A 21,398-nucleotide genomic window follows, 5' to 3' on the forward strand; every position below is an offset into this window, starting at 1 on the left:
AGAAGGATCGGGTGTTCCGGGTGGCTGCCTGGGAATCCAGAGATTACTGAGTTGAGCTGCAGAGAGGATTCAGTGTGCTGAGAACCAGTGGAGGAAGAGGGGTTCAGTTCCAGGAAAGCCTGCCAAGGTCATGAGTACTGTGAACTGCCCCTAGGGGTCTGCCAAGCATAGAGGGGGCCACTCCAGAGAAGGTTCCAGGGATCCAGGAGTCAGCTAGTTGTAAAGGGGGTGCCTAGTCAGAGGACCCTGAAGTTTTAGAGGGGGGTTCCTAGTCAGAAGACCCTGAAGTGTAAAGGTGGCACCAGTGGTTGGGCCCTGAAGAGTCAGTGTACAGTGTGCAATGTACAGAGTTAAGAGTTGCAGCAGCACAAGCAGTGACAAGGAGCTACCTCAGCCAGTGAAGGGTTGGAGGGAGCTATTCAGTGACTTTTGAGCTAGATCATGTTTCAGGAATCAAGAGTTCTACAGTCCTGGATCTTCTGAGTTAACAAACAAGTTAAAGTCGAGGTTCCAGCACTAATTCAGCCAAGTGGTATTTGCAAGCGTCAGGAAGTGCTGGTCGGCATTCAGCTGGCGCCAAGACAGCGCTAGTGGGCATTTTTGTACAAAGTCCCAGTTAAGCCTAGAAGAGCCAGAGGAGGAGTATCCCACTCATTCCCTTCTCCCATCCCCAATATACAATAAACAAAACAAACCAAAGATGCCGGAATGGTCATTATCTCAGTTCTCACACCTGGGTTCACAACTTAAATGTGTTGGGAGTGTTACCGGTACTAATGGCAGACCCACCTCAGGCCCAAGGCCTGGAAACATTGCTACATTTGCGGGCTTGTCCGGGATTTTGCCATTAGTTTCTGGGCCAGTTGCCCCTGGCAATGGCAGAAGAAAAATACAAAAAAGTCGATTTTTGTGCCCAGAACTGTCATTCAAGTTCAAGGCAGGTGTAAGACTGGATCTGCGGGAGGCAGGGAGAGTGGGATGAAGCTAGAAGCCCATATGCAAGGTTGTCCGTGGCAATGCAAATGTTCAAGGACAAATTGCAATCTGATGAGAACTTTTAATATGGACTATGAAATGTACTCTGCTATCAGAACATGGAGAGCCAAAGGAAAAAGAGTGAGAGTGCATGAGTGCTGCAACTGCTTAAGAGGGAGAGGTCCCAGTGAGGACAGTAAAGATGGCGTCAGGGGTCCCAGTGAGGACAGAGAAGAGAACGCTGGTGGTCCCAGCGGGGACGGTAAAGATGGAGGCCGGGGGCACAGGAAAAGAGGAGCTAGGGGCCAGGTGCGTATGCATGCTATGTGGACTGATCTTGACCGTGCTTTTGACAGCGGGATATTTATTCTATATAGTAATTGCACTGATACTGTGAGGATCGTAGTCGGCCATGCCGAGAGGGGCAGTGGGGCTAGCCTTGGAGACAGTATGGAAGAGGAAAATTGCACATGTGTGGCTAGGAAGAGGATTATTGATCGTGCGACCAACAGCGGGAAATTACTCTTGCCAAGCAAGGAGGGACAACTGGCTTCAGTGCAGGAAGGCACAGTTGTGGCCCTAGTGCAATTGAGGAGAGTGGATGCATGTCTGGCAAGTGACATGATCCACTTAGCAGCTACTTCCCTGTGGGCTATTGTTGGAAAGCATGGCAGGGGAAGAGTTACAGCACCGCGCAAGAAAGCGCGCCATATGCAGATCTGCCTATGAAGAAAAAGAAACGGCTGCACTCCAGATGAGGTCAAAATCCAGATTTATTGACTGGACATCCCAATGTGACAATAGTGACAACTGACAAGGTAGACGCGTTTCACACACTACAATGTGTGCTTAATCATTACCATTACAGATCTGCCTAGCAGGAGGAGTCATCGTCCAATATGGCGAAAAGGTGAAGACAGAAGGAACATCCAGCCAATCAGGAGTGACCAAGGGGACCCTTATTAATATCCCCTCCTTCGGGTGGGACTGTGCGGGAGACACGTGTAGGAGAGAGAAGCATGTCGTTTGTGAGAGAAACGAGGAGTGTGCACGCTATCACTGCCACCATGGGTGAAGACTCTGCAAGGCAGAACCTGGAGCAGATCCACCAGCCCGATCCATCCCTAGTCTGGGACACCAGTATCCGGATGGTGCCGGACGGCGGACTCGCACTGTGCACGGGTGGTGGCCGGGAGTTCCTCGGAGCGGTATGTACTCAGTGTGCTACTGTTACGCTAAAAGTACAGGCGTGGGTCCAGTGTGGGCAGTGTGGTTATCTGCTGCTCCAGGCAGAAAAGAGCAAGGGCCGACCCAAAAAGCTCTCTGTTATGTGGGAATTAGGCCTTACTCAAGAGGTGACCGGGACTGAATCCAAGTTCCAAGTTGGGAGGTGGAAGGGGCATGTTACGGCTGATGATGCAGCTGAAGGCCCTGCCAGCAGTTAGTGGGCCTACTATGTGTGGAAGGGGGACTCGGTCGCAGAGTTCCATTGGGAGGGGGATCCATGCCCGCACCGGCCATCGGAGGGTGGCCGGAGGACATAACTACCTCATTGACCATGGCAGGATCCGCCCCCATTAGTATCCAGCAGCCAGAAGAACCTGCGGTGATTCAAGCCTCGCCCTTTAGCATTAGTAGTGAGGGAGGAAAATGCCCGTACGTGTCGATTCCCCATCTTTTTAAAACAGATGGAATCCATAGAAGAAGGGATCGACGATTGGGGGTCCGTGGATAAAACCGAGTGGGACTGGGGGTCAGAAGCTGGGAGCAGCTCCCCAGGTCCTGACATGACAGTAACACTTGATCAAGAGGCTAAGGAAGCCATAGAAAGAGGGGACTTGGCTCAGAAATTGGGGTTCTGTAATGCATACGTGGAAAAGATCCCAGACCTCACCCCTCCAGGAAACATTGCCAGGGCCAGAGACCAGAACGTGGCCTATAAGCATATGATACAGTGGGTGTGCACCCCTTTTTATCCACAGGGGAGAGGTAACAGGAGAACTCTCCCCCGACTGTCCAGGATGCCCAGGATGCAAAGATGGCTGCAGAGAAAAGTGTCACTGAAATATGGATACGATTATCCATATTCACCCAAGGAGGTGATGCTGTTCACAACTTAAATGTGTTGGGAGTGTTACCGGTACTAATGGCAGACCCACCTCAGGCCCAAGGCCTGGAAACATTGCTACATCTATATTGAGGATAATGCGCTAGGCCCGTTTTTTGTTTGCAGTATAACAAGCATGCTTTACTGCATATACAGACTGATTTTACAGTTGTGGGTTTAGTAACACTTTATGTAAACATATCATCTATGATTTTGATAGTTAAATCTAGAAAAAAAGAACAAATATGTAAAATATGAAAGACTCGATGGATCACTTGGTCTTTGCTTGTTTGGAGTATTTTCAGACTAAAAGCTGCTCCAGCAAAGCACAAGAATAAGGGCAGTTGCAGTACAGAAGATGTATTTGGTACACTGAAAGAATAAAACATCTGATTTGTGGCAGGGAGATGGAGAAGTTTGGCTTGCGGCGGCTGCAAAGCAGGAGACATTAGCTGATTAGACAGTTAATATTTCCAAGTGCAGATATTTGCAAAATGAAATAAGGAGCATTTGGGGCAGAATTTCTTTTTTGAAAAAAAAAGCAAAAAAAAAAAAAAGAAAGTAAGAGAAAAACAAACACAACGATGCTGTGGAGCTATTGATTTGATAAAGTCAAACAATATAAACATCAGGCTGACAGTTATTAAACCAAACAGAGCAGGGAGAAAGTTCTGTGATAGAATATTAGCATTCATTCAGTAAATTTGCCATTTATATGAGAAGGGACATTCTTGTGCCTGGGATTCCTAGTCAAAATGAATTGCTTTCCATAGGAATAAGAACATTTATATAACTATACATCAATATAAGTAGTAGCCTCTATACAGGATAATTATACTGAATACACCTTACAGCCTATCCCTGCTTTTTTAGGAGAATTCAGACATGCCCGGAGCTGGCGGAGCGTGAAGGAAATGATAAGCATAGGGCATACATGACAGGGTGAAAGGAAAACCAGGCAGTAGGGGGTTAAATTATTGTTAGTATATGAAAGATCAAGACTCTTACCTTTTTGGCTGAGCAGACGAGGTGACGGGGAGGAGCAGGAGAGAGAGTAGTTGGAGGGGAGGAGAGAAGGGGCTTCACTTGACTGGGGATCGTAGGAGAAACGGCCCTCCCTCTCGCCCTGGTGATGTCGTTTTCTGTCGTTCTGCTAAGGAGGTTGGACGTAGGAGGTTGGACTTTGGTGATTGGGGTCCTTGACGAAGGTCCGAAACATGGTGTTGAACGATAAAATGGTGGGACTCCTCTCAGGTATGGAGTCCTATGGTTGGTCTAGTTCAGTCTAGACCAGTGATGGTGAACCTTGGCACCCCAGATGTTTTGGAACTACATTTCCCATGATGCTCAACTATACTGCAGAGTGCATGAGCATCATGGGAAATGTAGATCCAAAACATCTGGGGTGCCAAGGTTCACCATCACTCTAGACCAACCGGGTAGTGCAAGGTTGTAGAGGTCTGTGGTCAGTTAGGATAGTCCTCGAGGCGGTGTTTTGGCGGCTGGGGACAGAACCTAACTTAATGGTCCCACAGACTCCAAAGTTTTAGGAGATGGTATCGTCAAGGATCTTCAACCACTCTTTGATCTGGATTGGTTTGACTGTTTTATGTTTTTCTGTTATTTATGGTTTTGTTTAATAAAAGGTCGAACCAGCCATTTAATCCCAATGCTGAGTTAGTGTTGTCATTTAAAGGTAAAGGGGGTGGTGTTGGGTACTGATCCAGGTAATATGGTTAAACAGGGGGGATCTAAACTACCCTAGCCATGACTCTTACCCTCATCAGCATAACCAGTCAGGCTAATGCTCTGGTAGGGCTATAATGCCATACACAATGGGGGAGGAGCCCCTTATAGTCGGGGCAAAGCCCAAATAAATGAATTACTTGCATCAGCTATGGTTTCTATCCAGTTCATGGTTGGGCAATCATCAGACTCCTGGGACCTGTACTAGTGCCAGGACAGTACAAAAATGTTCTGCTTCACTCCTTCACTCAGGATAGTACTTGCCCCAGAGCTAGCACTATTCCTAAGGGTCAGATGCTGCTTAACTTAGGACAGTACCTACCCCCGGGCTAGTACCACTCCTCAAGGTCAGATCTTGCTCAACTCAAGATGGTACCTACCCCAGGACCAGCACCACCCTGTAAGGGCCAGATCCTGCTTAACTGTTGATAATCCTGTACCTACCCCAAAAATAGCCCCACTCCTCTGGATCAGATCCTGCTTCACTCAAGACAGTATCTGCCCATAATTAGCATCACTCTTAGGGGTCATATCCTGCCTCATTCAGGGAAGTACCTACCCAGAAATAGCCCCACTCCTATGGATCAGATCCTGCTTCATTCAGGGAAGTACCTACCCAGAAATAGCCCCACTCCTATGGATCAGATCCTGCTTCATTCAGGGAAGTACCTACCCAGAAATAGCCCCACTCCTATGGATTAGATCCTGCTTCATTCAGGGGAGTACCTACTCAGAACTAGCCTCACTCCTATGGATTAGATCCTGCTTCATTCAGGGGAGTACCTACCCAGAACTAGCCCCACTCCTATGGATCAGATCCTGCTTCATTCAGGGGAGTACCTACCCAGAACTAGCCCCCACTCCTATGGATTAGATCCTGCTTCATTCAGGGGAGAACCTACTCAGAACTAGCCCCACTCCTATGGATCAGATCCTGCTTCATTCAGGGCAGTACCTACCCCATAACCAACCAGTACTGCTCCTAGGGGTTGTATACTGCTTCACAGTATCTGCCCCTTTTCCTAATAACTGATACAATATCCTACTGAACGTTATTATATAAACTCATTAAAAAAGTTTTTGTGAGCAGATTCTCTTTTTCGTATATATTCATCTTATAATCTTTTTTATGCATTAGCTTTTTGTTTTGTTTTTTACTATAAGTCATGGGGTTTTTTTTTTTTCTTTCTTTTTTTTTTTTTTTTTTAATGATGTAATCCTAACTGTTTCAAACACACCCTGAGTTTTTTTTTTTTTTTTTTTTTTGGTATTTGCATTTTAAGTACCTTAATTTACTTCTTAAAAACAATGTGCTTTGTTTAAGTAAGTATTGTGTTTTATCACATTAACAGAAGTGTGAGTGTTCACTAGCTGTAGATTTAGCAGTTACTGGAAGTGTATTCACAGTGACAAACTCTTTTATTGTCATGTTAAAAAAAAAAAAAAAACTTGCCAAGTTGACATTGCTTCCTAAGAGGGAGACCACACAATGCTTTCCCATATGATTCTTTGTGGGTAGATTGTCTATGATGTGTCCTGGAAGCTTCCAGACTGACAAAAAATCCTAAGCTTAGGTTAACCACTTGCCGACCAGTCACATTGACTGTACTGCGGCAAAGTGGCTCATTATCGTCTGGCAACGTAGACCTACGTCAACAGACATTCTCCTCTCTCGAGGAGAATGCCGCCGGAGGCTCGCTCCCACTGTATTCAGTTACAGCGGGAGTCGGGCCAGGAAAGGAGCGGTGGTGATCACCGCTGCTCTTCCCCGATCGTCGGGGAATCGAGTGTGGAGATCCGGCTGCTTGTGTAAACAAAGCGGGCGGATCTCCTAAGTGACAGGCAGGGTCAGATTGCAGGGTTCAGCATAGCTCAGTCACCTCCCCCCACACATGTTAGTAAGCACCAGGCATACATTAACCCCTCCCTCTCCAATAAAAATTAACCCCTTCCCTGCCAGTGTCATTTTTACAGTAACAGTACATATATATAGCACTGATTACTGTAGAAATGTCACTGGTACCCCCAAAAGTGTCAAAAATGTCAGTCAAGGGTCCAATCTGTCCGCCACAATGTCGCAGTCCCGCAAAAAATTTCAGATCGCCGCCATTACTCGTTAAAAAAAAAAACACCAAAAATGACAGAAATCTTTCCCTTAGTTAGTAAACGCAAATTTCTTTTGCGCAAACCAATCAAAATACGCTTATTGGGATTTTTTTTACCAAAAATATGCAGCAGAAAACAAATTGGCCAAAATTGATAAAAAAATGTTGATTTTTACATTTTTTTGGGGGGGAATTTCATATAAAAAAATGTGGAAAATATTGTTATTTTTTCAAAATTGTCGCTCTTTTTTTGTTTATAGCGCAAAAAGTAAACATCGCACAGGTGATCAAATACCACCAAAAGAAAGCTCTGTTTGTGGGGAAAAAAGGCCATACATTTAATTTGGGTACAGCGTTGCACGACCACGCAATTGTCCGTTAAAATAACGCAGTGCCGAATCGCAAAATATGGCCTGGTGAGGAATGGGGTAAAACCTTCCGGTCATAAAGCGGTTAAAAATACGCTCATTGAGAATTTTTTTGTCAAAGACATGTAGCTAAATACATTTTGGCCTAAATATATGACACAAATTTAATATATTGGATATTTTTTAACTGTCAAAGTAGAAAAATATTGTTATTTTTTCAAAATTTTCGCATATTTTATTAATATCGCAAAAAATGAAAAGAGCAGAGGTGATCAAATACCACCAAAAGAAAGCTCTATTTGTGGGAAAAAAAGGACATAAATTTCCTTTGGGTACGGCGTTGCATGACCGCGCAATTGTCAGTTAAAGTTGCACAGTGCCGAATCACAAAAAGTGGCCTGGATGTAAGACAGCAAAATCCTCCGGTGTTTTAACACCATCCCACAAAATGAGCCCTCAGGGAAAGGTGAGGTTATATTGGTTATATAGTGTTTATGCTTTGACTTTGACTCAAAGTCCTTATGAGGGTTCCAGGGTGTACAGAACAAGTAGTAGGTAGTCAAGGCTCTGAGGAGTAATATTGTAGTTAATCAACAACTTTCAGTGAAAAACATCTACTAGGGCAGTGATGGGGAACCTTGGCACCCCAGATGTTTTGGAACTAAATTTCCCATGATGCTCATGCACTCTGTAGTGTAGTTGAGCATCATGGGATATGTAGTTCCAAAACATCTGGGGTGCCAAGGTTCCCCATCACTGTACTATGGCAATCATTCTGAATGCATATAATACTTGTGTGACTTGGCTCGTAGTGAAGTCAAAGTTTTAGTAGACTACCCTGAAATATGTATTTTGCAAGGAAGGATTGGAAGAAAGAAGAAGCATTTTTCCTGAAAGATTTCCTTAAAAAAAATTAAGCCTTTTTTACGTGCATACAGATTGATAGATTGGGGAAGGGTAGAATCGCTGTCAGTTTTTTATCGCTCTTTGCTAGGGAAAATTGTCAAAGTTTGGCAAGGCATCACCAGGACAGGGAGTGAAATAAACTCTCCCTAATGTGACATAAACATCGATGAAAACCCAAGTGATGGTCTTTTTTTTTTCTATGTATAGGGGGACAGGAAGTGAGCAGAAAAATGTGTCCAGTGGGGGCATAGACAGCAGTAAAAACGTTGCAAACATACTTTATTCCTCTCATCCCCCCCCCCCCCCCTCTAAATAAAAGAAACAAAAAAAAAATGAGAACGAAAGGTTGTTAGGCTTTAAAGTGCAAAAAACAACTATCCCAGGGGTGTAACTACAGGGGTTGCTATTTCAACCGGGCCCCATGCTCCAGGGTGCCAGGAGGCAAATGGAGGAGATTGGTTCCTCTTATGCTGAAAACAAGGGGCAGAAAGCCGCTCAGGTGAGGCGTTGATCCGGGTGCAGGTCGGATCCGTCATCCGCAACAGTTGAAAATCAAAAGAGTATGACCGCACTCCAGAAAGAGATGAAATCAATGATATTCTTTATTCCTCATGGATAAATTCATACAGACAGTGCATCAAGGACATGCCAGGTTGACGCGTTTCACGATACAGATGATCGCTTACTCATAACCACACTTCTCCTCTTATGCTGCCCCACCACTCCTCCTATCCAGTTCACTTGTGTTCTGTTTTCTCTGGGCCCATGTGTGCTCCCCTGGCACCCCCCCCCCCCCCCCACTGTGCTCCCTTCCCTTTCCTGCCGGCTGCTGCAGGGGATGTGTGACAATAGAGAACCAGGAAGGGGTTGATATATATGTAATTTACCAGCTCCTTCCTTTTCTGAATGGACAGAGTCATAGTCAGAGACATTGTAAAAAAATAAAATGAAGTGATAAAAAAAAATACAATTAAAATACCAAAAAAATAAAAACTACTGACACCAGCGGGTGAACTTTCAGGATCGCAAAGGTCACCGGGCAACCAGGCCCTGGCATTCCACCACTGTGGAGAGGCCCCAAGATGGCAGGAAGGGGGCCCACTGCAGAACTTGTGAAAGGGTCCCGCTGCAGGACCATAATAAAGGGCCCCACAATGAGAGTAAAGGGCCCCAGGATCAGTGGAAAGAGCCTCAGGCTTGAAGGGAAGGGCCCTGAAGGTTCTAGTTACGCCTCTGAACTATCCACCCATTTATATTTACCTTTGCTGTGCTCCCCATTGCTCTGTTGCTCTACTGAGGCCTCCAGTAAACGCCCAGTGCTTCCAGGTTTGGGTGATTGTCTGATCTTCTCCCATGATTTACAAAGTTGTTAATGAGGATGACCTCCTCAACCCTATTTATCGAACACTTTCCAACATGGAGGTTGCACAGGGTTTGGCCTTTGTGCTCTTTTTGCTCCCCAACAGAGGAAATGGAGCAAAAAAGGAGAATTGGTAATGGTAGTGTAAATAGATGAGGAGTTGTCCTTACAAGAGACTTTGTCCTTTTTTCCAGTCTGGACAACTTTACAGAGTCCCTTTAATCCAAGGCAATGAGAAACCAAAGCTTTACATTAAGCCCACACATTCTATACTAATCTATGCAACCCAGCCAGAATATAACCATGTACAAAAGATCAATTCTGAGTCACAGATGGACATTCTCAGAATAGATATTAAAAGAAAAAATGTAAGACATTGCTCCTGCTTCTTGCAGGGAACCCAAAGCTAGAAGAATATAACCTCCAAGTGATATTGTGCATAATTCAGAACCCATGAATATTAAAGCAAAAACAAAAGAGGATGGTGGAGAAATACTTAAAATGTCTTTCTTGTTTAGAAGCCAGGCTGAGGTTATTTGTAGCACTCCAACAATGAAGAAGCAGGCCTCTCATAGATACGTACAACAAAATGCACTTAGAAGAGATGACATCTGCTCTAACTAAAATACGCAGGACAATGGCAGAGGACTTACGATGCACTCCTCTCATTTGCACCCCAGCAATCACTGATTATGTCAACCGTGAGTCATTAAAGTTGCATAAACAAATAACTTGGACTGTGCAGCCTAAGTGCTGTCATATTGTACAAGTGCTCTACTTTCCTTGCCGGGGGAATTATGTGGCCTATACTGTTGAGGCATATGCTTCAAGGCACCCTTAAAGAGTAATTGATGCCATACATTCATGTCAGCACATTACCCATAAATTATCAATACAGGGCTAGAAGATATGCATAAAGATACTTCCAAACAGCAGGCAAAAAAGAAACGTTGCTTTTTCAGTGTTTCACAGTATATTCTGATGGCTTTAAAATGACCCCAACCAACAGGAGCTGGAATTGCTGACTTGGGTTTAAAAAGTAGAAACTCTTCATTGGCTAATTGGTGAATCACTGACCTAGACCAAGTATGAGCCTCTACAGTGCATTGACGCTTCAGTGACAGCATGCTCGTTCTGAGTCATTTACTTAGTATAGTCGTGATTGGAGAGCAACTGGCGCAACACCAAATGTGAAGAGTCCAAATAGTTTATCTTGTTTTTGACATGGGGTTCATTTACTAAAACTGGAGAGTGCTAAATCTGGTGCAGCTCAGCATAGAAACCAATCAGCTTCCAGGTTTTTTTTTTGTCAAAGCTTGATTGAACAAGCTGAAAGATGAAGCTTATTGGCTACCATGCACAGCTTCACCAGATTTTGCACACTCCAGTTTTAGTTAATCAACCCCGATGTACTTAGTACAAACATAAGCCAACATATTTCATGGGTTTGGGGTCCCCCTTCATAAGGTGTACATATATAATATAGATAATGTCAGACATGCCTTTCAGGCCCAATTTACTTCTGCACCCCCTCAGTTGGAACCCATTCCTGTACTTGAGCTAATTAGGAGTACTGACCCCAAACATTTAATATCCATGTTATACACAGCTCTCCACTCGCCCTCCTCCACCTCGATTGCCTTCGCTCTTAAGTCTCAATGGGACCCTGTAGTTGGTGGCCTGGAGGATGAGGAGTGGAGTGAGGCACTCGAGGCATGTAAGACGGTGTCCCCAAAGTTGTCTGATCGTCTCACCCAGTTGTTTATTGTCCATCGCTCCTATCTCACACCCACCAAGGTGGCCACATACAGGACCGACTATAACTCCTTATGCCCAATGTGTCAACTAGATACTGGAACATTTTTTCACCTACTATGGCAATGCCCGCAGGTTCAGGGATTCCGGCAACAGATAGTTACCTTCCTACATGACAAAATGGGGTCTCCCCTCCAACTTGTCCCTAAACAGTGTATCCTCAGCATATTTCCAGAAGAAGACATGGACAAATTCCTTACAATATTTTTGCAGGAGACATTGTTTATCGCTAGGAAGCTTATTGCTAGAAAATGGATGCGAGACCAACCTCCCGAATTCAACATGTGGTTGAGAGAAGTGAATGGTGTTATTCCTTATCCTAGACTGCTGTATAAACACAGGGGCTGTCCTACCAAATTTGACAAAATCTGGGACAGGTGGCTACAGAACCCGGACACATGTACCTAATCCTGTCAGTATAACCGGTTCTAGGCAGCTTCTTTTGGTTACTTATGGCTCGTTTCCACTGAGCTTTCTGGTACTGTTCAGTTCGGTATGGTACGCTATTTATGCCGTTTCCATTGTGAATGGTACCCTAATTCCGAACCGTACCGTACCACTTTTTGGGACCCTTTCGTTGGGGTACCAAGCACATTAGTACCGTACCAACAGGGTGGAGCTACACTCTGCAGAACTTTGATTGGTTGACAGAGAATCGTCTATCACAGCTTTCCTGCTACACCACGCCTATCATGAAAGGGTACTATTGGCAGTGGAAACGCAAGGTGTACCGTTCCGAACCGTACCGTACTGAACCGAACCGCACCGTACCACTCAGTGGAAACGAGGCATTATTGACTAGTGTTATATCATTGTTGTTTGTTTTCCACGCACTGTAGTGTGACCATAACTACTGTGATAATGTTGTGCTTGTACAGTTTCTTTGTTATATGATGGAATTTCAATAAACATCACTGTTTGTAAAAAAATAAATAAAAAAAATAATATAGATATTGTATCCATTTGATTAAAATAGGAACCACTTTATGGCCTTATATCAATTATGTATGATTATATAAAAACATATAAAAATCATACAAATATATATAAATAATAATGTCAAAAATAAGTAAACACAGATCGCTCCCTTCAGGGCCATCTTTAATATGGATTGGACCCTGGGCAAACATTTTCATGGGGCTCCCCATGAAATTTTGCTCTCCATTCCAACATCCCAAAAATCTCTCCTATTCCCTCTCAGGTTAGTTGCAGCCATGTACATTGCTCTATGCACACAACATATGCAATAGTCCATCTCAGGAGTGAGCAAGAGAGGGTCGCTATATTCCTACTTACAGTAGGACCATGAAGCGGGAATTTATCCTCCCTCTAACAGAAAGGCAGATCACAGCAGCAAAAAAAGGGTAATTTGGAGAGTAAGAGAATTTACTTTTTTGAGCTAAGAATATACGTATACTCACTGGCCACTTTATTAGGTAAACCTGTTCAATTGATTGGTAACACAAATTGCTAATTAGCCAATCACATGGCAGCAACTCAATGCATTTAGGCATCTAGACGTGGTGAAGACAACTTGCTGAAGTTCAAACCAAGCATAGGGGAGAAAGGGGATTTAGGTGACTTTGAACGTGACATGGTTTTTGGTGCCAGACGGGCTGGTCTGAGTATTTCTGGGATTCTCACGCACAGCCTTCTCTCGGGTATACGGAAAATAGTAGAAAAAAGAGAAACTATCCAGTGAGCAGCAGTTGTGTGGAGGAAAATGCCTTGTTGATGTCACAGGTCAGAGAAGAATGGGCATGGGAAATGGTTCCAGATGATAGAAAGGCAACAGTAACTCAAATAACCACTGGTTATAGCCAAGGTATGCAGAAAACCATCAATGAATGCACAACACGTCAAACCTTGAAGCAGAAGCATCAAAACACCACTCCGGGTGCCACTTCTGTCAGCTAAGAACAGGAAACTGAGGCTACAATTTCTGGTGATGGTGGTGTAATGGTGTGGGGGATAATTTCTTGGTACAATTTGGGCCCCTTAGTACCAAAGTAGCATTGATTAAAAGAGACGGCCTACCTGAGTATTGTTGCTGACCATGTCCATCCCTTTATGACTACAGTGTACCCATCTTCTGATGGCTCCTTCCAGCAGGATAATACACCATGTCACAAAGGTCAAATCATCTCACCACTGGTTTTTTGAACATAACAATGAGGTCACTGTACTCCAATGGCCTCCACAGTCACCACATCTCAATCCAATAGAGCACCTTTGGGATGTGGTGGAACGGGAAATTCCCATCATGGATGTGCAGCCCACAAATCTGCAGCAACGGCGTGATGCTATCATGTCAATATGGAGCAAAATCTCTGAGGAAAGTTTCCAACACCAAGAATAAAGGCAGTTCTGAAAGGAAAAGGGGGTCCAACCAGGTACTAGTAAGGTGTACCTAAAAAACTTCTTGTGAGTAAATTTCCCATAGCTTGTGGACTCTATAACTTTCCTATAGACTAAATAATATACACTGATATGGGTTATTTTTTTCCAACAAAATGTAGCAGAATACATTTTGGCAAAATTCATGAAAGATTATTTATTGGGAAAATTGTATAACAGAAATTAATAGAAACAATTTTTTTTTCAAAATATTCAGCTTTTTTTTTTATTTAGCAATAAAAAAAATTAATAAAAAAAAAAGTGGTAATTTAATACCACTAAAAGAAAATTCTATTTGTTTGACTAAAATTATAAAAATTTCCATTCAAATTGTGACAGCGCTGAAAATTGACCTGGGTAGGAAGTGGGGAAAAGTTCCTGGCACTGAGAAAACAAAGAAAACAAATTAGTCTAAAATGTTAAAAAAATTTAGATTTTTAATTTATTATTTTTTTTTTTTTTGAGAATGTCATATAGCAGAATGTGAAAAATATTGTTTTTTTTTTTTTTCCAAAATTGTCGCTCTTTTTTTGTTTATAGCGCAAAGAATAAAAATCGCACAGGTGATCAAATACCACCAAAAGAAAGCTCTATTTGTAGGAAAAAAGTACATTAATGTAATTTGGGTACAGCATCGCACGACCGCGCAATTGTCCATTAAAGTAACGCGGTGCCGAATCGCAAAATTGGACCTGGTGAGGTAGGGGGTAAAATCTTCCGGGGCTGAAGTGGTTAAGGGGAAATATCATTAGGGACACAGACAGCAGCAAACACCTGACAGAGGCTGTACCTCTTCCCCGCTCCATTCAAAATTAAATAAAAAGTACTGGCTGGTGTATGCAACCGCATGAACAGGAGTGACGTCGCCCCACGTCACCCAGTAAAGACGGCCACTTCCTGGCACTCAGAAGAAGCCAGGTACAGTGCCTTGCAAAAGTATTCGGCCCCCTTGAACTTTGCGACCTTTTGCCACATTTCAAAAACTGTAATTTTTTGTGAAGAATCAACAACAAGTGGGACACAATCATGAAGTGGAACGAAATTTATTGGATATTTCAAACTTTGTTAATAAACAAAAAACTGAAAAATTGGGCGTGCAAAATTATTCAGCCCCTTTACTTTCATTGCAGCAAACTCTCTCCAGAAGTTCAGTGAGGATCTCTGAATGATCCAATGTTGACCTAAATGACTAATGATGATAAATAGATCATCATTACCTGTGTGTAATCAAGTCTCTGTATAAATGCACCTGCACTGTGATAGTCTCAGAGGTCCGTTTAAAGCGCAGAGAGCATCATGAAGAACAAGGAAAACACCAGGCAGGTCCGAGATACTGTTGTGGAGAATTTTAAAGCCGGATTTGGATACAAAAAGATTTCCCAAGCTTTAAACATCCCAAGGAGCACTGTGCAAGCGATAATATTGAAATGGAAGGAGTATCAGACCACTGCAAATCTACGAAGACCTGGCCGTCCCTCTAAACTTTCAGCTCATACAAGGAGAAGACTGATCAGAGATGCAGCCAAGAGGCCCATGATCACTCTGGATGAACTGCAGAGATCTACAGCTGAGGTGGGAGACTCTGTCCATAGGACAACAATCAGTCGTATACTGCACAAATCTGGCCTTTATGGAAGAGAGGCAAGAAGAAAGCCATTTCTTAAAGATATCCATAAAAAAGTGTCGTTTAAAGTTTGCCACAAGCCACCTGGGAGACACACCAAACATGTGGAAGAAGGTGCTCTGGTCAGATGAAACCAAAATTGAACTTTTTGGCAACAATGCAAAACGTTATGTTTGGCGAAAAAGCAACACAGCTCATCACCCTGAACACACAATCCCCACTGTCAAACATGGTGGTGGCAGCATCATAGTTTGGGCCTGCTTTTCTTCAGCAGGGACAGGGAAGATGGTTAAAATTGATGGGAAGATGGATGGAGCCAAATAAAGGGCCATTTTGGAAGAAAATCTACAATGGAATGGTTCACAAATAAACATATCCAGGTGTTAGAATGGCCAAGTCAAAGTCCAGACCTGAATCCAATCGAGAATCTGTGGAAAGAACTGAAAACTGCTGTTCACAAACGCTCTCCATCCAACCTCACTGAGCTCGAGCTGTTTTGCAAGGAGGAATGGGCAAAATTTTCAGTCTCTCGATGTGCAAAACTGATAGAGACATACCCCAAGCGACTTACAGCTGTAATCGCAGCAAAAGGTGGTGATACAAAGTATTAACTTAAGGGGGCTGAATAATTTTGCACGCCCAATTTTTCAGTTTTTTATTTGTTAAAAAAGTTTTAAATATCCAATAAATTTCGTTCCACTTCATGACTGTGTCCCACTTGTTGTTGATTCTTCACAAAAAATGACAGTTTTATATCTTTATGTTTGAAGCCTGAAATGTGGCAAAAGGTTGAAAAGTTCAAGGGGGCTGAATACTTTCGCAAGGCACTGTAGAAGATGCCGGCACCAGTAAGGGACGGCGGTAAGTATTGCAGAGTTTAAGGCAAAATTTTGCCACATTTGAATGAGAATATATATTTGAGCTGCTATGTTTACATTACAGTGACTTTATCATTTTTACATGCTGCTGTATTTTCTTACTTATACAGATTTGTAAATTTCTCCCTCTAGTGGCAATCTGTGTTTCACATCAACCACTAAGTCTTCCTAATGACTTGCTGAGAGAAATACGGTAACATCAACTATGCAGAGGCGTTCAAACTGGATCCCTTTCAGTCATATCTGACTGGTAAAGCTGCATTATAAGAGTGCAGATCTAAAGCACAATCACTGTGCAGCACTACTAAGCATGAAGCAAAGTTTGCATATGAAATGAGCAGATATGTTTCTCACCATATACCTGTACATATACAGTGACTTGAAAAAGTATTCATATCCCCTATAAATTTTCTAATTTTTTTTTTCATGTTACAATCAAAAACGTAAATGTATTTTATTAGGCTTTTATGTGATAGACCAACACAAAGTGACACATAATTGGGAAATGGAAGGAAAATAATAAATGTTTTTTGACATTTTTTTACAAAAAAATATCTGAAAAGTGTGGAATGCATTTGTATTCAGCCCCCTTTACTCCAATACCCCTATTTACTAACTATTTGAGACATACCCAAAAAGACCTGCAGCTGTAATTGCAGTGAAAGGTGGTTCTACAAAGTATTGACTCGGGGAGAAGGGGGGGCTGAATACAAATCTTTCCATTTTCGGATCATGGATTGAACAGTGCTCCGTGAAATGTTCAAAGCAGGGCCGGGACAAGGGGTGGGCAGGAGGGACGGTTGCTACTGGTGCAATGATTTATTGCAGGGATGGGGGGGTGCCTTGACCCTAACCCTAAGGGAAGGGGTCGCAGTTTGGCATCCTGGCCGTGGGCGCTGGATGACCTTGTCCCGGCACTGTTTCAAAGCTTAGGATATTTTATTATAACCTAACCCTGCCTTAAACATCTCCACAACTTTATCCCTGACCTGTCTGATGTTTTCCTTGACCTTTGTGAGGCTGTTTGTTCACTAAGGTTCTCTAACAAATCCCTGAGGGTTTCACAGAACAGTTGTATTTATACTGAGATTAAATACACACAGGTGGGCTCTATTTACTAATTAGGTGACTTCTGAAGGCATTTGGTTCCACTAGATTTTAGTTAGGGGTATCAGAGTAAAAGGGGTAAATGCACGCCACACTTTTCAGATATTTATTTGTAAAAAAATTGAAAAAACATTTATCATGTTCCTTCCAATTTACAATGATGTGCCACTTTGTGTTGGTCACATAAAATGTAATATACTGATATATATATATACAGTAAAACCTTGGTTTGAGAGTAACTTGGTTTAAGAGCGCTTTGCAAGACAAGCAAAATTTTCAAATAAATTTTGACTTGATATACAAGCAATGTCTTGATATACAAGTAGCCTCAAGTCACAGCTGAGTATAAAAAAGAAGAGAGGCGCCTCTAAGTGTAGCAATATGGTTAAATTTAATGAAGGTACAACATTTAGCAACTCACATGGTTGATGATTGGAACAGGCACATCTAAGGATGCAGGCATCCAGGCTAAAGCTGTCCACATAGACCGTCCTCCGCACCGCCATCTACGTCATCCCTTCCATGCTGCCCCTCGCTTTCAGATCGCTTTACTGCAGGGTGGTCCCGGTCAGGATTACAGACTGGCAGCCGGCGGTGCAGAAGATAGTCTATGTGGACAGCTTTACCCCGGATGCCTGCATACTTGGATGTGCCTGTTTTATTCATTAACCATGTGAGTTGCTAAATGTTGAACCTTCATTAAATGGAACCATATTGCTACACTTAGGGGCGCCTCTCTTCTCTTTGATACTCTGTAGCTCCTGCTGGATTTTGCTTCTAATCCCCTTGTGGAAGCGGCTATTTGTGGATGGACATTTTATGGTTATATAACCTATCGCAATGCTATAATCTTTTTATATGGGCTATAAACTGAAGGATTTATGAATAAATGGTTGTGGAACGAATCATCTGAGTTTTCATTATTTCTTATGGGAAAATTTGCTTTGATATAAGAGTGCTTTGGATTACAAGCATGTTTCCGGAACGAATTATGCTTGCAATTCAAGGTTTTACTATATATATATATATATATATATATATATACACACAGTATATGTATATGTGTGTATATATATATATATATATATATATATATATATATATACTCATTAATATAATTATTTATATAATATACTAACTAATTTAATAATAATTTACGTTTTTGATTGTAACATGACAAAATGTGAAAGATTTCAAGGGGTATGAAGACTTTCTTAAGGCACTGTATACTACTGCAAACTATACACCAACACAAGATTTTTGAAAGATTAAAATACATTGATAAGATTATTTTCACTACTTTGAACACACACAAAAATAAGAACCTCTTCCCCTTTCTGGATTTTTCTTTTTAAAGAAGCAAATCACCAAGAAGCTAATCTGAACATTGCCGCGGCACCCCACTCTCGCTTTCTCTTCTGCATCCTGTGTGCAAATTGTATCAGCATGGAAGAAAGCACACACACACAAAACCCTGTAGAAAAACATGGTCTGGCAGCCACTGCATAAGAGATGAGCGCTCATGCCCTGCAGCAATGATGATTTGCAATGCATTCCTCAGCCCTCCCTGATACATCAGACAGTCGCTGTAATGTGGACAATGCATTTAGAAAGACAGCGTGTGGGCGAGTGCCTTCCCGTTCCCATATTGTCTTCTGCTTGCTGTAATTCCAAACACTCTAGGACGCAATGGGGGATATTAAGACGAAAGAAGAAAAAAATGCTAAATTGTTCTAAATGTTTAAGTAGCAGAGGCATTACACTCTGTGTCTGCAGGGACGCTAGTTTCATTTCAATTCTGTGAAAATATGTGATAGAAGTACTAAACGTTTGTAATATAGTGATTGGAAACAGGGGCTCTGGAATAGTTAGCCCACAGAGTTCCAAGTTTGCTTTTGCCCTGTAGGGGCCGTTAGATGATGCTTTGTCTTCTGATGCTGCCTTGACTCTGGTAACTCCTCAACCCTTCTGACATTTGAGGTTCAGACATAGTTAGACCATTAATACCCAACACTGAAAAAAGGGCAACAGACATAATAATTCAATAACCACATATGTATTAAATATCCTTTAACATGGCTCAAGTTACATCTTAGGGGTTTACAACTCTTTATGGACCTCCCATTATCCTAATCACCAGTTTTTTCTGCATATGTACTGGTGTTTAGTTTATGGGAGTCTTAGTTTTTACCATATTTTATTTCATTTGTTTTAATATGTTTTTGACTTAATTAAAGCAGAGTTCTGGCCGCAAAATCGTTACATTAGATTTTGTGCCATTCGCTTCCTTATTGTCTCCTGAAAAAGAATTGGATATTCCCAAATTTATTTATTTTTTACTTACCTTGTTTCAGAAGAAAATTTTCCTTTCCTTCCACTTCCTCCCTCTGTGGCCGCGGCCCGTGCTGTCATTTCCTGACCTGCAATGCATCCTGGGAGCTCTTACTCATCACTCCCAGGAGGTAATGGGCAGTGATGTAGGCGGCCGGGCTCCTCTCACAGGTTGCACAATGAGCTAGAACCAGGAAGCAGGGCATACATTTGCATACTGCGGCTTCGGGTGACCAGGACAAAGATGGCGGCGCTCAGCAAACTTTTTATAAAGTAAGATTGCCAATCAATTAGTACAGTGTTTCTCAACCTTTTTCCAGTTGGGGCGCCCTTGAAAAGCATTTTCAGTCTTGAGGCACCCCTGTCCAAGGCTTGTGTCATGCTACTGTGTGTCGCGGAACACGCGCAAAATTGCTCCATAAATTCTTGGCCCTGTAGGGGGAAGCAGAGAGCACAGCACACTTTGCCCCCTTTACTTTCACTTTTGAGGCTGACCGAGCTCTCTATCAGTGCTGATGTACAGTTTGGCAGGGGATCAGGAGATAGGGCTCATCTGATAGCCCTTCTCTCCCATGATCCTGTGGCACACCTAAGAACCTCTGGCGGCACACCAGTGTGCCGCGGCACACTGGTTGAGAAAGGCTGAATTAGTAAACTGTCTAAAACCGGATTAGCGGATGTATGAAGGGCGGTGGATCACTGTTTGGGAAGTATTTGTAAAAAAAAAAAAAATGATTCTGTGGCCGGAACTCCGTTTTAAATACTACACTATGAGAATTTATTTCCTTCTCATGCTTGATGATTTATTCCGCTGGACTCTTTGATGGTTCCCTCTTAATGTGCAGGAGTGCCACCGAATTGGATCGGTTCTAACAGAGATTTACACATTTATATCCTCACACGTGACTGCTGTCCTATAACATAGACAGCAATTACTTCTGGTGAGTTTGCATTTTAACTATTCGGTAATGGCAAGACACCATGGGTGACACCTGATATCATATCTCACACCGGGCAACTTTGCATTCCCCCTTTTTTCACTTGAATTATGGGCACTTTATTTTGATTTGAAATTTCCTTTGTTCACCTGGATTCAATTATGGACATTTTATTGTGATTTGAGATTTATTACTATTGCAGTTATATTCTTGTTTATTTATAACGCTGCAGCCCCTTTTTTATGTTATCTACACTAGTGTTGGTATATTGGCGCTAATTGCATGCTGCTGATATTTATATATGGGAGCTGATATCACTTTATTAATATTTTGTCCACTGGTGCTGCCTTGACCCTGTTAACTCCTCAACCCTTCTGACATTTGAGGTTCAGACATAGTTAGATAAATAATGCTCACCAATAATACCCAGCAGTGAATAAAGGGCAACAGACATAATAATTCAATAACCACATACTGTATGTATTAAATATCTTTTAAAAATGGCTCAAGTTACATCTTAGGGGTTTACAACTCGTTATGGACCTCCCATTATCCTAATCACCAGTTTTTTCTGCATATGTACTGGTGTTTAGTTAATGTGAGTCTTAGTTTTTACCGTATTTTATTTCATTTATTTTAATATGTTTTTGACTTAATTAAATACTACACTATGAGAATTTATTTCCTTTTCATGCTTGATGATTTATTCCGCTGGACTCTTTAATGGTTCTGTCTTAATGT

General features: G+C 42.4%; 1 long non-coding RNA gene across 1 annotated transcript in view; it reads left to right on the top strand.

Annotated features, from left to right (window-relative positions):
• LOC309566448 overlaps nucleotides 1-17,818 on the top strand; it is a 464,685-nt gene extending 446,867 nt beyond the window's left edge. Inside the window, exon 2 of the long non-coding RNA XR_014225880.1 lies at nucleotides 17,728-17,818. This is a non-coding gene — a long non-coding RNA (uncharacterized lncRNA). The remainder of the gene's footprint in view (nucleotides 1-17,727) is intronic.
• The last annotated feature ends 3,580 nt before the right edge of the window (nucleotides 17,819-21,398 follow it).

This window comes from Pelophylax lessonae, assembly GCF_965119305.1.
Source record: "Pelophylax lessonae genome assembly, chromosome: 11".
NCBI lineage: Eukaryota > Metazoa > Chordata > Amphibia > Anura > Ranidae > Pelophylax > Pelophylax lessonae.